Source organism: Trachypithecus francoisi, unplaced genomic scaffold, assembly GCF_009764315.1.
Source record: "Trachypithecus francoisi isolate TF-2019V2 unplaced genomic scaffold, Tfra_2.0 Lachesis_group3, whole genome shotgun sequence".
In the NCBI taxonomy this organism is placed as follows: Eukaryota; Metazoa; Chordata; class Mammalia; order Primates; family Cercopithecidae; genus Trachypithecus; species Trachypithecus francoisi.
This window is the reverse complement of record NW_022681468.1, coordinates 137,869,100-137,885,923: the sequence shown is the minus strand read 5'-3', so window position 1 is coordinate 137,885,923 and position 16,824 is coordinate 137,869,100. Positions and strand designations below refer to the sequence as shown.

Genomic DNA, 16,824 nt, shown 5'->3' with positions numbered 1-16,824 from the left:
GCGAACCAGGGTGGGGCTTCTGGTTCTCCTGCCTACCACTCTCACATCACAAGGAAAACTGACTTTACAAAACTGTTCCATCAGGACTATAAGGTACACCCTGCGGCTCTACCCCTGGCTGTGTCTAGCTGACCCTCTGTGTGCCTAGCACCGGCCTGGACCGTGGCAGGTACCTCACACACATGGCGCAGGAAAGAATGAACCAGCGAACTGCCAAGCAAGCTGTCTGCAAACTGCATACCTGTGAGTATACTGAAAAACTTACCGTCCACAGAAATCAATGCAATGTCCTAAAAGTCTGAACACACGATCCACTCATAGCACCACTTATACCAGAAAGGAGAACCAAAAAATCTCTCAGGGCTGGGACAACAGCTTCTTTTCTGAGGTCAAGGGCGAGCTTTCTAGGGGCTTGTAGAGAAGCTGAGACTCATGAGTCTGAGAGGGACAAGTTCATAGGAAATGGCTGGAAAGTCACAAAGACCAGCTGGTCCAGACCCTTCATCATGCAGGGGAGGACGCCCAGGTCTGCAGGGATCCTGCGGCCACTCCCCACTTCCCTCTCTTGTTGGTGGTATGTGAGAAGGAGAAGCCAGGGCTCTGAACTCTCCATCTACATCTCCTTCTTTGAAACCTCTCAGCTGGCCTTTCTCCAGGCAGGTGAGGAGGGTAGAGGGCATTTTCAGGGGGGAACAGCCTAGGCAAACAGACAGAGGAACAGGGTGGGAAGAGGCAAGGTAGCTGCCCCTCATGTCTTCCCAGGGAGCTGCTGAGGCTTGACGGGGCTGTGGCCCATTTCCCTTCAACTGGCAGCCTGCGCCGAGAGGGGCTGACTCTGTGGTCTGAGTTCTATGACAGCAGCATCCCTTCCTGGGAAATCCTTCCTCCCATCCTTCCCTCCCCAAAATGCTTCTGTGTATATGTCCTAAAAACAAAGAACTCTCTTAAATAACCGAAGGATAATGATCAAAATTAGAACATTAATGCTGAAACAATACTAATCTACAGACTTAGTAGATTAGTCTGTATCTAGATACTAGTCTGTATCTAGATACTGCCTATTATCCAAATAATAACCTTCACAGCAAAAGGAAATCCATGGTCAGAGATTGAATTCAGTTGTCATGTTTATTGAGGCCCCAGTTATTTGGTTCCTTCTTGTAATGTGGTCTGATGCTTCCTTGAGATTAGTTTGGGTAAAACACGTTTGGCAGGGACACAGAGATGGGGTGCTGAGCTAATGTCACTGCCTCCCGCCTGGGCACAGGAGTCCCACTGCTGGTGGGGTCACCGGGGATCATCTGGTTAAGGGGGCACTTGCCAGGTCTCTCCACTGGAGAGTTACCATTTCACCTTTTGTAATGAAAAGTGTCTTGTTAGGGAGGTACTCTGAGACTATAAAAACGTCGTGTTACCCCTCAAACCTCAATGGCCTTAATTTAATACCGCTAATGATTCTGGTCTGAACGAGTGATCGTGACGATGGCTGGCAAGTGGTGATCTTTCTCAGTCCACCCTTCCCTCTGCATTCATTAGTTGGTTTTCTAAGGAGGAGCTTTGCCTCCTCTCCCGGTTATTTATTTATTCATTGATTTATATTAGTAGAGACTCATGGGTTCTTACTTTATTCAAGAGGTTGTAATCCATTACTAATACTATTGACCTTGATCTTCAAATTGTCCCAGGTGATGGGGAGCCCCGTCAAGCAGGTTCCCGTGACCTTCTGACATGTCGCCCTCATACTCTGAGCACTTCTCATTCCAAGCTTCCATTGTTCCTTCCCTGTCCTTGCCCTAAAATCAGCTGCTTCTCCAAGAAGTTTTAGTTCCTTTTAGTTGCCTCGTTTCTTTGTGATAAAAGAGCAAAGTTGCACATGGGCTAAAACTCTTTGTGAAAATCCAAACTGTAAAAATACTTGCTAAACTAGGCCAGGCGCAGTGGCTCACATCTGTAATCCCAGCACTTTGGGAGGCCAAGGTAGGTGGATTGCTTGAGCTCAGGAGTCTGAGATCAGCCTGCGTAACATGGTGAAACCCTGTCTCTATCAAAAATCCAAAAACTTGGCTGGGTGTGGTGGCACATGTCTGTCATCCCAGCTACTTGGGAGGCCGAGGTGGGAGAATTGCCTGAGCCCGGGGGCAGAGGTCACAGTGGGCAGAGGTCGTAGTGAGCCAAGATTGCGCCATGCACTCCAGCCTGGGTGACAGAGCCAGATCTTGTCTAAACAAACAAACAAACAAACAAAAAACCCAAAAATCTTGCTAAACTCTAAAGTGCTACATGAATGTTCAATTACTATGCCATTGTTTCTGCTAAAACATTGCATTATTTACTGCCACAAAACAGCATATTCGTCTTTTCTAGATATGTTCTTTACAAAATACATCAAATGAAGTTTAAAAACATTGAATTTTCCAAATTCTTATAGTTATAGAACTTTTTTTTTTTTGAGACGGAGTCTCGCTCTGTCACCCAGGCTGGAGTGCAGTGGCATGATCTCGGCTCACTGCAACCTCTACCTTCCGGGTTCAAGCGATTCTCCTGCCTCAGCCTACTGAGTAGTTGGGATTATAGGCACGTACCGCCATGCCCAGCTAATTTTTGTATTTTTAGTAGAGACGGGTTTCACCATGTTGGCCAGGATGGTCTCAATCATCTGACCTCGTGATCCACCCACCTTGGCCTCCCAAAGTGCTGGGATTACAGGAGTGATCCACCGCACCCGGCCATATAGGTCTTTTATATAAGGCTCTATCCGCCCAGAGTTGTGTGCATATTTTATTTAGTATTTTACTTTGAAATTTTACATCAATATTATTGCTGCTTCCCCCAATTCAGCATTAGGCCATAACTTTTTGATAATTTCCCTTTTAATAAAAAAGATGATTCACCCAACCAAAATAGAGCCCTCCTTACATAACGTGAATTTGAATAGATCCCAACTATTAATTATTTTTTCTCACTACATTTTTTTTCTTCCCACATGTAGATCACTGCCAACCCACTCCATCCTGTTTCTATCTGCCAAATTTTGCATCCACGGAATTAAAAACAATTTTTTAAATTAAATATTAGGAAGTTTTAAAAAAAAGGCCTAGAAATGAGCTGAATATGTGCTGGGTATTACTTGTGCGAGCTTGGTTCAGGGAAGACGTGGTTTCTCCTTTGCCTTCTGGAGGATCATTCCTCCAGGATTTAATTTTTTTTTTTAATGTTGAATATAACCAGTTGGTTTCTATAATAAGAATTTGCTAGAATATAATGGCAACCTGTTAAGAAATTCCACTAGCTCCAGGAAGACAGGAGTGCTGTCTTGTTTGATCTTCAGAGGCAAAACTGGAGCAAAGCAGTTAAAAATCCAGGCTCTGGATGTGGGGGCCTGGGTCAAAGCCTGGCTCTGCCACACACCAGCTGCACAACCTTGAGCAAATACTTTCTCGCCACCTCTCTTCCCCTGTGGGGTTGTGGGGACAACTATTCAAGCCTGGCACAAAGGGAACACTTGATAAGGGTTGGCTATGACATTCTCCAGCTTGGCCTACAGTGAGTACCCAGTAATATTTACTGAAGGAATAAATGAAATGCTTAGTGTTTATTTTAGTGTTTATTCAATTTCAATCAACGGCAGCAATCCTAAGCAGCAGTTTTTGGTGGACCAACAAAACAATCGAGCCTCTTTCCCTTCTTTTTCTGTACCTCTCCCGATCCCTAATCCATCATCCCTACTTCAGCTGTCAAGCAACTCACCACTTTAACAGGGCACGCTCACTAGCACTGGGAGTGGGAGGCACACACATGGTTTCAGACCTATTTTCTGATCCAAGGAGCTCACCAGCCTTTTGTTTTTAAAAAAAGTTCCTTTTTTTCTTTTCCCCCTCCTGGCCCTCTCCTGTTCCCTGAGCAACTTGGATTTGGTCGTTACCACGCGCAAACCCTTATGCCATTTAGATACAGCTCAAACTCTTTCCTAGTTCATTCCAGTTCAGTCTGTGCCAGCCCCTGGAACCACCCAGGTATATGAGAGTCAGTCCCTGCCCTCACTGGAGTTCAGAGTCAAGGGAAGAGATGGAGCCATAACGATGATTTCCACACAATGTGGGACTTGCTAAGCAAGATGTGTGGACACAGGAAGCTTCTGTCCCAGAGGATGGGGCACTGCACTGGGCCTTTTGGGGTGGCATCTGAGCGCAGATGAAAGGATAAAAAGGTGACTCAGATGAGAGGAGGTCCTAGGTGGGTACACTAAGCTGAGGAAATGGCAAAAGCAAAGGCCCAACAATAACACTGATGTAAAATTTTTTGTATCAGTATTTTTTAGGGGTGGAATAAATAACTTGATTGCAGAGATAGGGGTAGTGCGGGCAAGTAATGGCGCTGTACCCCCATGACAGAGCTCATTTATCCCACAGTGACAGCAGCCTGCTGTCATCAGAGGACTGGCGTGGTCGGATCTGCCTTGTCATGACTATCTGTGGCTGCAGCGCTGGAGGACAGCGTTGGTGGAGACAACACTGGAGGAGGGAAACCGGGGAAGAGACTCCTCTTCTTTGGCAGGCCCCTCTGCAGTGGACACACCTTCTGCTGCACCGCCCTTCTCCGTGGTCCCTCCAAGGTCAGACTGGAACAGCCCAGAAACTGCTCCCCGTACCTGGATGTTCTCCTTCCCATGTCCAGGGAGAGGACGCCTGCCTCTGTGGCCTCCAGGCTTGGTTGGGTCCCATGAAGCTTGAGAGGCTGAATATTCTGGATGCCAGTCCAGACCGAGGAATCAGAATCCAAGTCATGGGAGGAACTCAAGAGGAAGTATAGGCCAGTGAATGTTTGCTGCTTGAATGATGGTTCCAGAATCTCTACTATGTGCCAAGAACTGTGCCAAGGGCTTGGGTACAGAAAAGAGTAACCAGTCTCTGCTCTTACTGAGCTCACAGTCTGGAGGGGGCAGACCTAGGTCAGCACCCAGGTAACAACTACAGTGCAGTGTGATGGTGGCTGACAGAGGCTGTCACCCAGGGTCAGGGAGCCAGAGGGGAACAGGGCTGACTCTGCTGGCAGGCGTGGTCATTAGAGGGGATGTCACTGCAGCCTAGTTTGGAGGATGCATAGGAGTTGGGGTGGAAAAGGGTAGGTGGGAAATTAGCTTCTTTTTTTTTTTTTTGTGCGGTGGGGGGGGGATGGAGTCTCGCTCTGTTGCCCAGGCTGGAGTGCAATGGAGTGATCTTGGCTCACTGCAACCTCTGCCTCCTGGGTTCAAGCAATTCTCCTGTCTCAGCCTCCCGAGTAGCTGGGATTCCAGGCCCATGCCACCACATCTGGCTAATTTTTGTATTTTTAGCAGAGATGCGGTTTCACCATGTTGGCCAGGCTGGTCTCGAACTCCTGACCTCAGGAGATCCACCTGCCTCTGCCTCCCAAAGTGTTGGGATTACAGGCATGAGCCACTGAGCCTGGCTGGGAAATTAGCTTCTTAACGTCTACATTTGTTGCTGTTTTTTAGGAAAACGGCAGACAATGACCCAATTCATGGGAGTGTTCTGAGGTTCAACTGAGAAGGCAAATTAAAGTGCCTAACAGGCAGCTGGCAGGCCAGGAGTGGCAAATCTAGAGTTGGTGTACTAGGAACTGAGAACTAGAAGACTGGAAACAACATGACCCGGAGAAAAAGGGGGCTTTTGAAATGGCAGCTCATGAAAACTAGAGATCATGTTTAGAATAGCAGAGAATGGGTGAGTGAAAAGAGGGGTTGTGAATGGAGAGATGGTTTTGTCTTGATTGCCTTTTATAGAATTATGGAAGTAAATGTATATTCATTGAAAATAATCAGAAAATAAAAATATATGGTAACTTAGAATTCTGCTTAGCCCGACCATTCTTATCATTTGGTGTGTACCCTTCCAGCCTTTCCTCCACATATGTGCACACACATATATATGTGTGTAAGCAGAAAACATGCCACATAAAATTTGGGGGACTACAGGCATGGGATTACAGGCGTGAGCCACCACACCCAGCCTATCTATCATTTTTAATGACTGCATAACACTCCACTGTATACACATACTATAATCTCTGACTTTCCTGCTGGTGGACACTTACTTTGACCCAGGGCTACCATGATACCCTTGTACTGTATTATCTCCTTAAATAAATTCCAAATCATTGAATTGCTGAGTCAAAGGGAAAGCATATTTTTTAAGGCTTTTGATGTATGTTACCAATATCCACCACTGATTGTGTGTCTTCTGGGTGACGGGCGCTGGGCTGAGTGCTTTACACAACAGCCTGAGGACAAAGGCTTTATCTCCATCTCCACAGATGAGGAGCCTGGAGCTCAGAGAGGCGAAGGACCTCACACACATATACTTGGATCCCTAAGAACGTTTACATATCTTCAATAATGGGCGAACCTGTGGGCAGGTGGTTCTCATTATCTAGAAAATCGAGGAGTAGGTGAGGCACTGACAATGGTTTCTTAGTCCAGGAGACATCCTAACTTTGGATCCTCCATGCCTCTGTTTTTTTCTTTTTTTTTGAGACAGAGTCTCACTCTGTTGCGCAGGGCTGGAGTGCAGTGGTGTGATCTTGGCTCACTGCAACCTCCACCTCCCAGGTTCAAGAAATTTTCATGTCTCAGCCTCTCAAGCAGCTGGGATTACAGGCATGCGCCATCACGCCTGGCTAATTTTTGTATTTTTTTTTTTTGGAGAGGTGGGGTTTCACCATGTTGCCCAGGTTGGTCTCGAACTCCTGGCCTCAAGTGATCCACCTGCCTCGGCCTCCCAAAGGGCTGGGATTACAGGTGTGAGCCATCGTGCCTGGCCATACCTCTTTGATGTAGCCAGATCAATGGGCTGCAGAGCTAGAGAGTCTAGATCAGGAGTGAAGAAACCTGTCTGGGTCTTGGCTTGGCCACCACTTGGCTGGAAGAATCATGGAAAGCGAGACACAGAAGAGACCTGAATGACTCAACAAGCAAGGACAGAGCACCTTTCACAGGCTGGTCCTGTGCTGTGCGCCAGGCGGAACCTGATGGACGGCTCCCAACTGGATGGAACTTGGAGTTGGGTAACTATGTGGAGCGGTAGTCTTCAAGCTCCCATTTTACTTATACGAGTCTCCCCCAACCGCCTCTGCTTTGGCTTATAGACAAAATCTTACCAGAAGTCCAATATGGAAAACAGATGAAGGTAGAACTGAGCTGGTGAATAGTGGAGGGAGGGTGACGGCCAGACACAAAGGCACGTCTACCCCTAAGTTCCAAATATCACTCGACCGCTGGAGCCCAAGCAGCAAGCGTGAAGGCCCGTGAGCTACACCAAGCCCCCTCGCTTCTCAGAAAAGGAAAACAGGGCCTGACGGAAGAGCACAGTTAACAAATAAAAGGTGAACACATGTCTCCTCTGGGCCTGGACCCTGCTCTGTAAAATGAGGGTATTAGAGTATATCTCACAGGGCCTTGGAAATATGATATAATTCTGGCCAAATCTTAACTTTTCATCAAGATGTGGCTTACTCTCAACCTTCAGGGAATAGTTTTGTTATTTATCTTATAATCTGTGCATACATGAACTGAACGCAAAAGATATGGTGTGCAGCTCAATACACAAGAATTCAAACCACGTAAATTTATAAAGCAAAAATTCACAACAGGGTCCTTCTCATTACATCATAAGGCAATGGGGGAAAAAAAAAGGAACCAAAGCATGAACAAGCTCTAAAATGTCCCTGAAAATGAATACTCTGAAACTGATTGTAAAGAAAACAAGTGAGATGTCTTAAATAGGAAGACAAAACTATTCAAAAAATGATCTGGAATCACTTTCAAATTTGCACTAATATATACAGTCTTTTCATGGCACCTTTTGGTAGATTAAAGGAATCAAGGAAAAAAAAATTAATGCTAATTTTAAAAAACTCCTGTAGTCTGATTCTGTGCCAAAGTAGAATGGGATAGGATGGATACAAAACCCTCAAATAGGCTGATCCGAGTGCAATGGTGTTTACTACTAATTAATTACAACCAGTTACAGATTTCTTTGTTCCTTCTCCACTCCCACTGCTTCACTTGACTAGCCTTAAAAAACAAAACCAGGCCGGGCGCGGTGGCTCAAGCCTGTAATCCCAGCACTTTGGGAGGCCGATACGGGCGGATCACGAGGTCAGGAGATTGAGACCATCCTGGTGTTAACCCAGTGAAACCCCGTCTCTACTAAAAAAAATACAAAAAACTAGCCGGGCAAGGTGGTAGGCGCCTGTAGTCCCAGCTACTTGGGAGGCTGAGGCAGGAGAATGGCATAAACCCGGGAGGCGGAGCTTGCGGTGAGTTGAGATCCGGCCATTGCACTCTAGCCTGGGAGACAGAGCGAGACTCTGTCTCAAAAAAAAAAAAAAAAAACCACAAGGCGGGCCAAGATGGCTGATTAGAAGCAGCTGCGAACCGCAGCGCTCCTGGAGAGGGGAATGGCGAGTGAATTCTACACCTTCAACTGAGGTATCCAGGTTCTTGCACTGGGACTGACTAGCTAGTCGGGGCAACTCACGGAGAACGAGGAAAAACAGGGTGGGGCGATGGCCACATGTTCTCACTTGTAAACAAACAACCACATGTTCTCACTTATAAGTGGGAGCTGAACAATGAGAACACATGTACACATAGGGGGAACAACACATACTGGGGCCTGCCGGGGGCATAGCAGGAGGGACAGCATCAGGAAGAATAGCTAATGGATGCTGGGCTTAATACTTAGGTGATGGGCTGATCTGTGCAGCAAACCACATGACACATGTTTACCTATGTAACAAAACTTCATATCCTGCACATGTACCCTGGAACTTAAGAGCTGAAGAAAGAAAAAACAAACAAACAAAAAAACCCCTCTCAAACACCTGTATGGAAGGAAAACATTTACAGTCACATTTATCTCACTTGTATTTGTCAGAGATTTGTGAATTGCCTTAAAAAAATTCATGAGGCTGAGCGCAGTGGCTCATGCCTGTAATCCCAGCACTTTGAGAGGCTAAGGCAAGCAGATCACCTGAGGTCAGGAGTTTGAGACCAGCCTGGCCAACATGGTTAAAATATATATATATAAAAAAAAATTAGCCAGCCTTGGTGGTATGCGCCTATAATCCCAGCTACTCCGGAGGCTGAGGCAAGAGATCACGTTACTAGACTCCAGCTTAGGCAATAAAGTGAGACTCTATCTCCAAAAAAAAATTAATGAGCCACAAAAAATTCTACCCTGAATTCCCTAATGAAAAGTTTGGAGACACGCGGTGCCGCGGGGCAGGGGGAGAGGTACAGGGAGGGGACACGGGCTCACTGCTGTGTGTGCCCTGTACTCTGTCCCTCACTCGCCGCAGATGACCTGTCTCACCGCGTGCACACCCTGCCACCGCCCCGCAGAAATGCTTTGGTTACCCACAGTCCTTCGCCAGATGAGACCGATGTCCAGGGTACTGGCTCCTCATCTCACTCGGGCTTATGCCAAAGACGTAAAATTTGGTGCAGATGCCCAAGCCTTAATGCTTAAGGTGTAGACCTTTCAGCCGATGCTGTGGCCATTACAATGGGGCCAAAGGGAAGAACAGTGATTACTGAGCAGAGCTGGGGAAGTTCCAAAGTAACAAAAGATGGTGTGACTGTTGCAAAGTCAATTGACTTAAAGGATAAATATAAAAACATTGGAGGTAAACTTGTTCAAGATGTCGCCAATAACAAAAATGAAGAGGCTGGGGATGGCACTACCACTGCTACTGTACTGGCACGCTCTATGGCCAAGGAAGGCTTTGAGAAGATTAGCAAAGGTGCTAATCCAGTGGAAATCACGAGAGGTGTGATGTTAGCTGTTGATGCCGTACTTGCTGAACTTAAAAGCAGTCTAAACCTGTGACCACCCCTGAAGAAATTGCACAAGTTGCTATGATTTCTGCAAACGGAGACAAAGAAATTGGCAATATCATCTCTGATGCAATGAAAAAGGTTGGAAGAAAGGGTGTCATCACAGTAAAGGATGGAAAAACACTGAATGATGAATTAGACATTATTGAAGGCATGAATTTTGATTGAGGCTATATTTCTCCATACTTTATTATTAATATATCAAAAGGTCAGAAATGTGAATTTCAGGATGCCTATGTTCTGTTGAGTGAAAAGAAAATTTCTAATGTTCAGTCCATCGTACCTCCTCTTGAAATTGCCGAAGATCATTGTAAGCCTTTGGTCATAATCGCTGAAGACGTTGATGGAGAAGCTCTAAGTACACTCATCTTGAATAGGCTAAAGGTTGGTCTTCAGGTTGTGGCAGTCAAGGCTCCAGGGTTTGGTGACTATAGAAAGAACCAGCTCAAAGATATGGCTATTGCTACTGGTGGTGCAGTGTTTGGAGAAGACGGGTTGACTCTAAATCTTGAAGACGTTCAGCCTCATGACTTAGGAAAAGTTGGAGAGGTCATTGTGACCAAAGACGATGCCATGCTCTTAAAAGGAAAAGGTGACAAGGCTCAAATTGAAAAATGTATTCAAGAAATCATTGAGCAGTTAGATGTCACAACTAGTGAATATGAAAAGGAAAAACTGAATGAACGGCTGGCAACACTTTCAGATAGAGTAGCTGTGCTGAAGGTTGGTGGGACAAGTGATGTTGAAGTGAATGAAAAGAAAGACAGAGTTACAGATGCCCTTAATGCTACAAGAGCTGCTATTGAAGAAGGCGTTGTTTTGGGAGGGGGTTGTGCCCTGCTTCGATGCATTCCAGCCTTGGACTCATTGACTCCAGCTAATGAAGATCAAACAATTGGTATAGAAATTGTTAAAAGAACACTCAAAATTCCCGCAATGACCATTGCTAAGAATGCAGGTGTTGAAGGATCTTTGATAGTTGAGAAAATTATGCAAAGTTCCTTAGAAGTTGGTTATGATGCTATGGTTGGAGATTTTGTGAATATGGTGGAAATATGAATTACTGACCCAACAAGGGTTGTGAAAACTGCTTTATCGGATGCTGCTGGTATGGCCTCTCTGTTATCTACAGCAGAAGTTGTAGACACAGAAATTCCTAAAGAAGAGAAGGACCCTGGAGTGGGTGCAACGGGTGGAATGGGAGGTGGTATGGGAGGTGGCATGTTCTAACTCCTAGACTAGCGCTTTACCTTTATTAATGAACTGTGACAGGAAGCCCAAGGCAGTGTTCCTCACCAATAACTTCAGAGAAGTCAGTTGGAGAAACTGAAGAAAAAGGCTGGCTGAAAATCACTATAACAGTCAGTTACTGGTTTCAGTTGACAAAATATATAATGGTTTACTGCTGTCATTGTCTATGCCTACAGATCATTTATTTTGCATTTTTGAATAAAAAACATTTGTACATTCCTGATACTGGGTACGAGAGCCATGTGCCAATGTACTGCTTTCAACTTAAATCACTGAGGCATTTTTACTACTATTCTGTTAAAATCAGAATTTTAGTGCTTGCCACCACCAGATGAGGAGCAGCCTTTCTGTGGAGAGTGAGAATAATTGTGTACAAAGTAGAAAAATATCCAACTATGTGACAACCTTTCTGTAATAAAAAAATTGTTTAAAGTTAAATAAAAGGTTTGGAGAATTAAGTTAGGGACCATCTTTTTTTTTTTTTTTGAGACGGAGTCTCGCTCTGTCGCCCAGGCTGGAGTACAGTGGCGCGATCTCGGCTCACTGCAAGCTCCGCCTCCCGGGTTCACGCCATTCTCCTGCCTCAGCCTCCCGAGTAGCTGGGACTACAGGCGTCCGCCACCTCGCCTGGCTAGTTTTTTGTATTTTTTAGTTGAGACGGGGTTTCACCGTGTTAGCCACGATGGTCTCGATCTCCTGACCTCATGATCCGCCCGTCTCGGCCTCCCAAAGTGCTGGGATTACAGGCTTGAGCCATCGCGCCCGGCTGGGACCATCTTTAAGATGGAATACTATATGGTTCCATATAAGAATTTTTAATGATGACATTAAAAGAAATGTAAATGACATGGGGAGCTACTCAGTCCATTTTGCTGAATGTTAAAACTGGGCTCAAATCCTCTATCTAGTACAGTCCCTAGTAAGCTTAGAAATATATACACAAACATGGAAACATAAGCTATGAAGTACATCAAAATATTAAAAATGGCTTCCTCTAGGTATTGAGATTATGAATGACTTGTTTTCTTTATATTTCTAGATTTTTCCACAGTGAGCATTTGTTTATTGGGAAAGTACTCTAAACACCCTTGCATTAGCCAGCTCGAGTATAATGGTGAATGCAGAGAAAGGAAGGGGAAAGGAAATGAAGGCAGGTTAGCTTTCTGTTGCCTCTGACGGCTGCAGGAGGCATGTGGCCGAGCAACAGGGAAGAGGATGACTGTAGAGAAACTGACTTCTGTAAGCTTCAGTACACAGATCACATGTTCTTAGAATATGAAAAAAGTCAAGGAGTATGTCTGTTCCAGGCTAATCTAGAAAGTTAGTTTTCCTAGATTTTCCCCTAAGCCATAAATCAGAATAGTCCAAGGCTCTAAGCCATAAAGCATTCAAGAATAAAACTTTTCAAAAAAATTACATTTAGAATAGATAGAAAAGTTAATGGTATCAGATAGTACATCCTGTGTGTCAAATTTAGTCTAGGTTTGTACTCAGAGAAACGACATAAACTTGCTTTGTTCCTTTACAATATTAGAATCTGCCTCAAGGAGCTGGGAATTGGGGTGAAGCTGCCACACGGCCCCAGGAGGCTGCTGTGCCTGTTGGCTGAAACGAACACCATGTCCTTCCTGTTTTGTCTGCTTTGAGCCTTTCAGATTACTCCTCAGTTTAATTTCAAGTTAAAGACTCTTTAGAGCTGAAATGTTTTCCCTTTCTCTTTTTATTTTTCGAGACAGGATCTTATTCTGTCACATGGGCTTGAGTGCAGTGGTGCAATCATAGCTCATTGCAGTCTCAACCTCCTGGGCTCAAGTGATCCTCCCACCTCAGCCTCCCGAGTAGCTGGGACCACAGGTGCACACCATCATGCCTGGCTAATTTTTAATTGTTTTTTGAGAGTTGAGGTCTTGCTATGTTGCCCAGGCTGGTCTCCAACTCCTGGGCTCAAGTGATCCTTCCGTTTCAGCCTTCCAAAGTGAGCCACCATGCCCGGCCTCCTTTTATTCTTGATCTTGAATCCCATTCTAGTACTCATTTTTCCCTTATTTAAAAAGCAGTAAAAGTGCTGGGTGCAGTGGCTCATGCCTGTAATCCCTGCACTTTGGAAGGCAGAGGCAGGTGGATCGCTTGAGCCCAGGAGATCAAGACCAGCCTGGGCAACACAGAGAAACCTCGTCTCTACAAAAAAATGCAAAAATTAGTCAGATGTGGTGGCACACACCTGTAGTCCCAGCCACTTGAGAGGCTGAGGTGGCCAGGAGTTTGAGGTGGCAGTGAGCCATGATCGGGTCACTGTACTCCAGCCTGGGTGACAGAGTGAGAACCTGGCTCAAAAAAACAAAATAAAACAAAACAAAAACAAAACAAAACAAAAAACCCAGTAAATGCATAGATGGGTATAAAATGAAAAGCACCTTCACTTTCCAAACCCTTCTCTAGAGATAACAAGTTCCCTGTGTATCCTTCCAGACATTTACTGCATATACAAGCACCCCCTGTTTATTAAGATCATGTTATATATACCGTTTGGCACACTGCTTTTTATTTTCTTTCACCTAATAAAAAAATTGACGCCTTTTCATACACGGATTTACTTTTCTTTCTTTTCAATGCCAATCTCTTCTTTTTTTTTTTTATTTGATAAATATTTACTTAGCCTAGCTCACTGTTGTAGGAGAGTGATCCACAGTAATTAATACAAATAAAGTACCTGCTGCCAAGGTGCTTACATTCTAGTAAGGGAGACATAAAATCAACCAATCATCAATCAGTCAACAAAGAATAAATGAAGGAAAGTAATTTTAGAGAGTGATGAAGTGAACAATGAAAGGGAGCTGAAATTGTAGGAAGTTGGGACAGACATGGCCATTTTAGATTAAGGAATCTCCATGTTGCCCAGGCTGGTCTTGATCTTCTGGGCTCAAGCAATCCACCTGCCTCTGCCTCCCAAAGTTCTGGGATTACAGGCATGAGCCACCGTGCCCAGCACATTTACTGCTTTTTATAATAAGGGAAGGTGCCTCTGAGGAGGTGGAATATGAACCGAGACAGAATATATGAAATAAGCTATGCAAAGAAGTGGGAGGACATTCCAGAAGAGAGTATACAACATGTCTGAAGGCTGAAGGCAAGAACAAGCTTGATGGTCTGAAGCTCACCAAGATGGCCAGTGTGACTGGCAATAGCGAGCAAGGCATAGACTGATCCAAGGTGAAATAGAAGAGGTAGATAGAACTAGGTCAGTTAGGGAGACTGTTGACAAATCTCAACTTTCTAAGAGAAGGTCTAGCATGGTGAGGAGGACAGCTGTCCTGGGAGCCTGAACCTTCTCTACTCCCTTTTCAACATTAGAGTAGCTGCAAAATCTTAGGGAAATCGCTTCACCCCTCCCTGGATCTCAGCTGCTTTTTCATCTATAAGGGACAGGGCTGTTGGGAAGAGAAGGAAATGTTTTGTGCTGGAAGACTGAAGCTGAAGCAGGGGAACCCTCCTGATCTAAGAGCTGTGTGATAGGCTAAATAATGGCTCCCAAAGGTGTCCACATCCTAATCCCCAGAACCAGTGACAATGCTATCTTATGGCAAAAGGGACTTCATAGATGTGATTAAGGATCTTGAGATGGGGAGATGATCCTGGATTATCCAGGTGGGCCCAACATAATCACACGGATCCTAGTAAGACGGAGCAGGTGGGTTAGAGTCAGAGAGAGAGGTGACCACAGAAGCAGTGCTATGAATCATGTAGCCTTGGGCCCAGAACATGGGCAGCCCCTAGAAGCTGGAAAAAGCAAGAAATGGATTCTCCCTTAAAGCCTCCCGAAGGACCTGCCCACCCATTTTCGTCACTGATTACAGGCCTCCAGCGCTGTAAGAAAACAAATGTATGTTATTGCAAGCCACTGAGTTTGTGGAAATTTGTACAGCAGCATGTGCTGTAACCACATGATTCTAAAATGCCTTGGAATCAAGCGAGGGAGTACTCGCCTCTGGTAGAGGATAAGCAGAAAGTGACAAAGAGAAAGCTCTGGGGAGAAGCAGGAAGCTCTGCGGGAGGAAGGGGAAAACGGGGCTTGGGACTGTGGAGTTTGATGTGAGCTGGCTTCCCATCAGAGGACCCATATAAGCTATTAATACTTCCTACATTTAATGTTGGCCACGGGTCTGGCTTGGGGATGAGGGCCAGAGGGATGGAAGTGAAGAACTCAGGGTCTGAAAGAGGAAACCTTCCTTTTTCCCTCAAAGTTTATGCTATACATTTTATTGTGTGGACCTTAAGGCAAGAATTTGGGCAAGTCCAAGCTAATAGGAGGTAACAACTATCCTGGTTTGCCTAGGACTGCAGGGTCTCCTGGGGTGCAGGACTTTCCATTTTAAAACCTAGGGTCTGGCTGGGTACGGTGGCTCACGCCTGTAATCCCAGAACTTTGGGAGGCCGAGGTGGGTGGATCACCTGAAGTCAGGAGCTCGAGACCAGCTTGGCCAACACGGCAAAACTTCATCTCTCCTAAAAATACAAAAATTAGCTGGGCGTGATGTGTGTGCCTGTAATCGCAGCTACCGGGGGGCTGAGGCAGGAGAACTGCTTGAAACTGGAAGGCGGAGGTTGCAATGAGCCGAGATCGTGCAAATGCACTCCAGCCTGGGTAACAGAGCAAGACTCCGTCTCAAAAACAAACAAACGAACACACACACACACACACACACACACACACACACACACACACCCCTAGGGTCCCAGGCAAACTGGGATGAGTTGGTTACTCCAGCTGATAGTCTAAAGGGGTCTCCCTGACCAGGGCAGAGGTTACTGGGTCACCTATACAATAACACTAAAATGCAAAAATGTACAGGCATCTAACACATGTTGCTCTGGGGAATGAACCATGCCCCTCTGGTGTCAGTGGCATACCCTAATTTGGTACTATAAAACTCACGTGTCTGGCCACACATTCCCAATTCACAGCAAACCATCCTTGGATTCCAAAATGGGAAATCCTGCTGAGGTCATCATGAAACAGGGGCTGTGAATCTCAGCTGGGCAAGAAACAAGGCCTGTGTGTGTCAGAAACAAATCTGTCAGGCCGGGTGCAGTGGCTCTCGCCTGTAATCCCAGCACTTTGGGAGGCTGAGGCGGGCAGATCACCTGAGGTCAGGAGTTTGAGAAGAGCCTGGCCAACATGGTGAAACCTGGTCTCCACTAAAAATACAAAAATTAGCCAGGCAAGGTGGCACGCACCTGTAGTCCCAGCTACTCAGGAGGCTGAGCCAGGAGAATGGCTTAAACCTGGGAGGCGGAAGTTACAGTGAGCTGAGATTGTGCCACCGCACTCCAGCCTGGGTGACAGAGTGAGACTCCATCTCAAAAAATAAGTAAATTAATTAATTAATTAATTAAAAAAATTAAAAAGGCCAGGCGTGGTGGCTCACGCCTATAATCCCAGCACTTTGGGAGGCCAAGGTGGGCAGATCACAAGGTTGGGAGTTGGAGACCAGCCTAACACGGTGAAACCCCGTCTCTACTAAAAATACAAAAATTAGCTGGTTGTGGTGGCAAGCGCCTGTAATTGCAGCTACCCAGGAGGCTGAGGCAGAATTCCTTGAACCCAGGAGGCAGAGGTTGCAGTGAGCCGAGATCGTGCCACTGCACCCCAGCCTAGGCGACAGGGCGAGACTCCA

General features: G+C 45.7%; 1 protein-coding gene and 1 pseudogene across 2 annotated transcripts in view; one reads left to right on the top strand and one right to left on the bottom strand.

Annotated features, from left to right (window-relative positions):
- The window catches only part of GNB5 (G protein subunit beta 5), a 57,309-nt gene that overhangs the window by 35,068 nt on the left and 5,417 nt on the right, over positions 1-16,824 (bottom strand). The gene's annotated exons all lie outside the window — the stretch shown is intronic.
- LOC117070642 lies at positions 9,325-11,587 on the top strand (annotated as a pseudogene). The gene has a single exon (XR_004431989.1). The product of XR_004431989.1 is annotated as a 60 kDa heat shock protein, mitochondrial-like (transcript).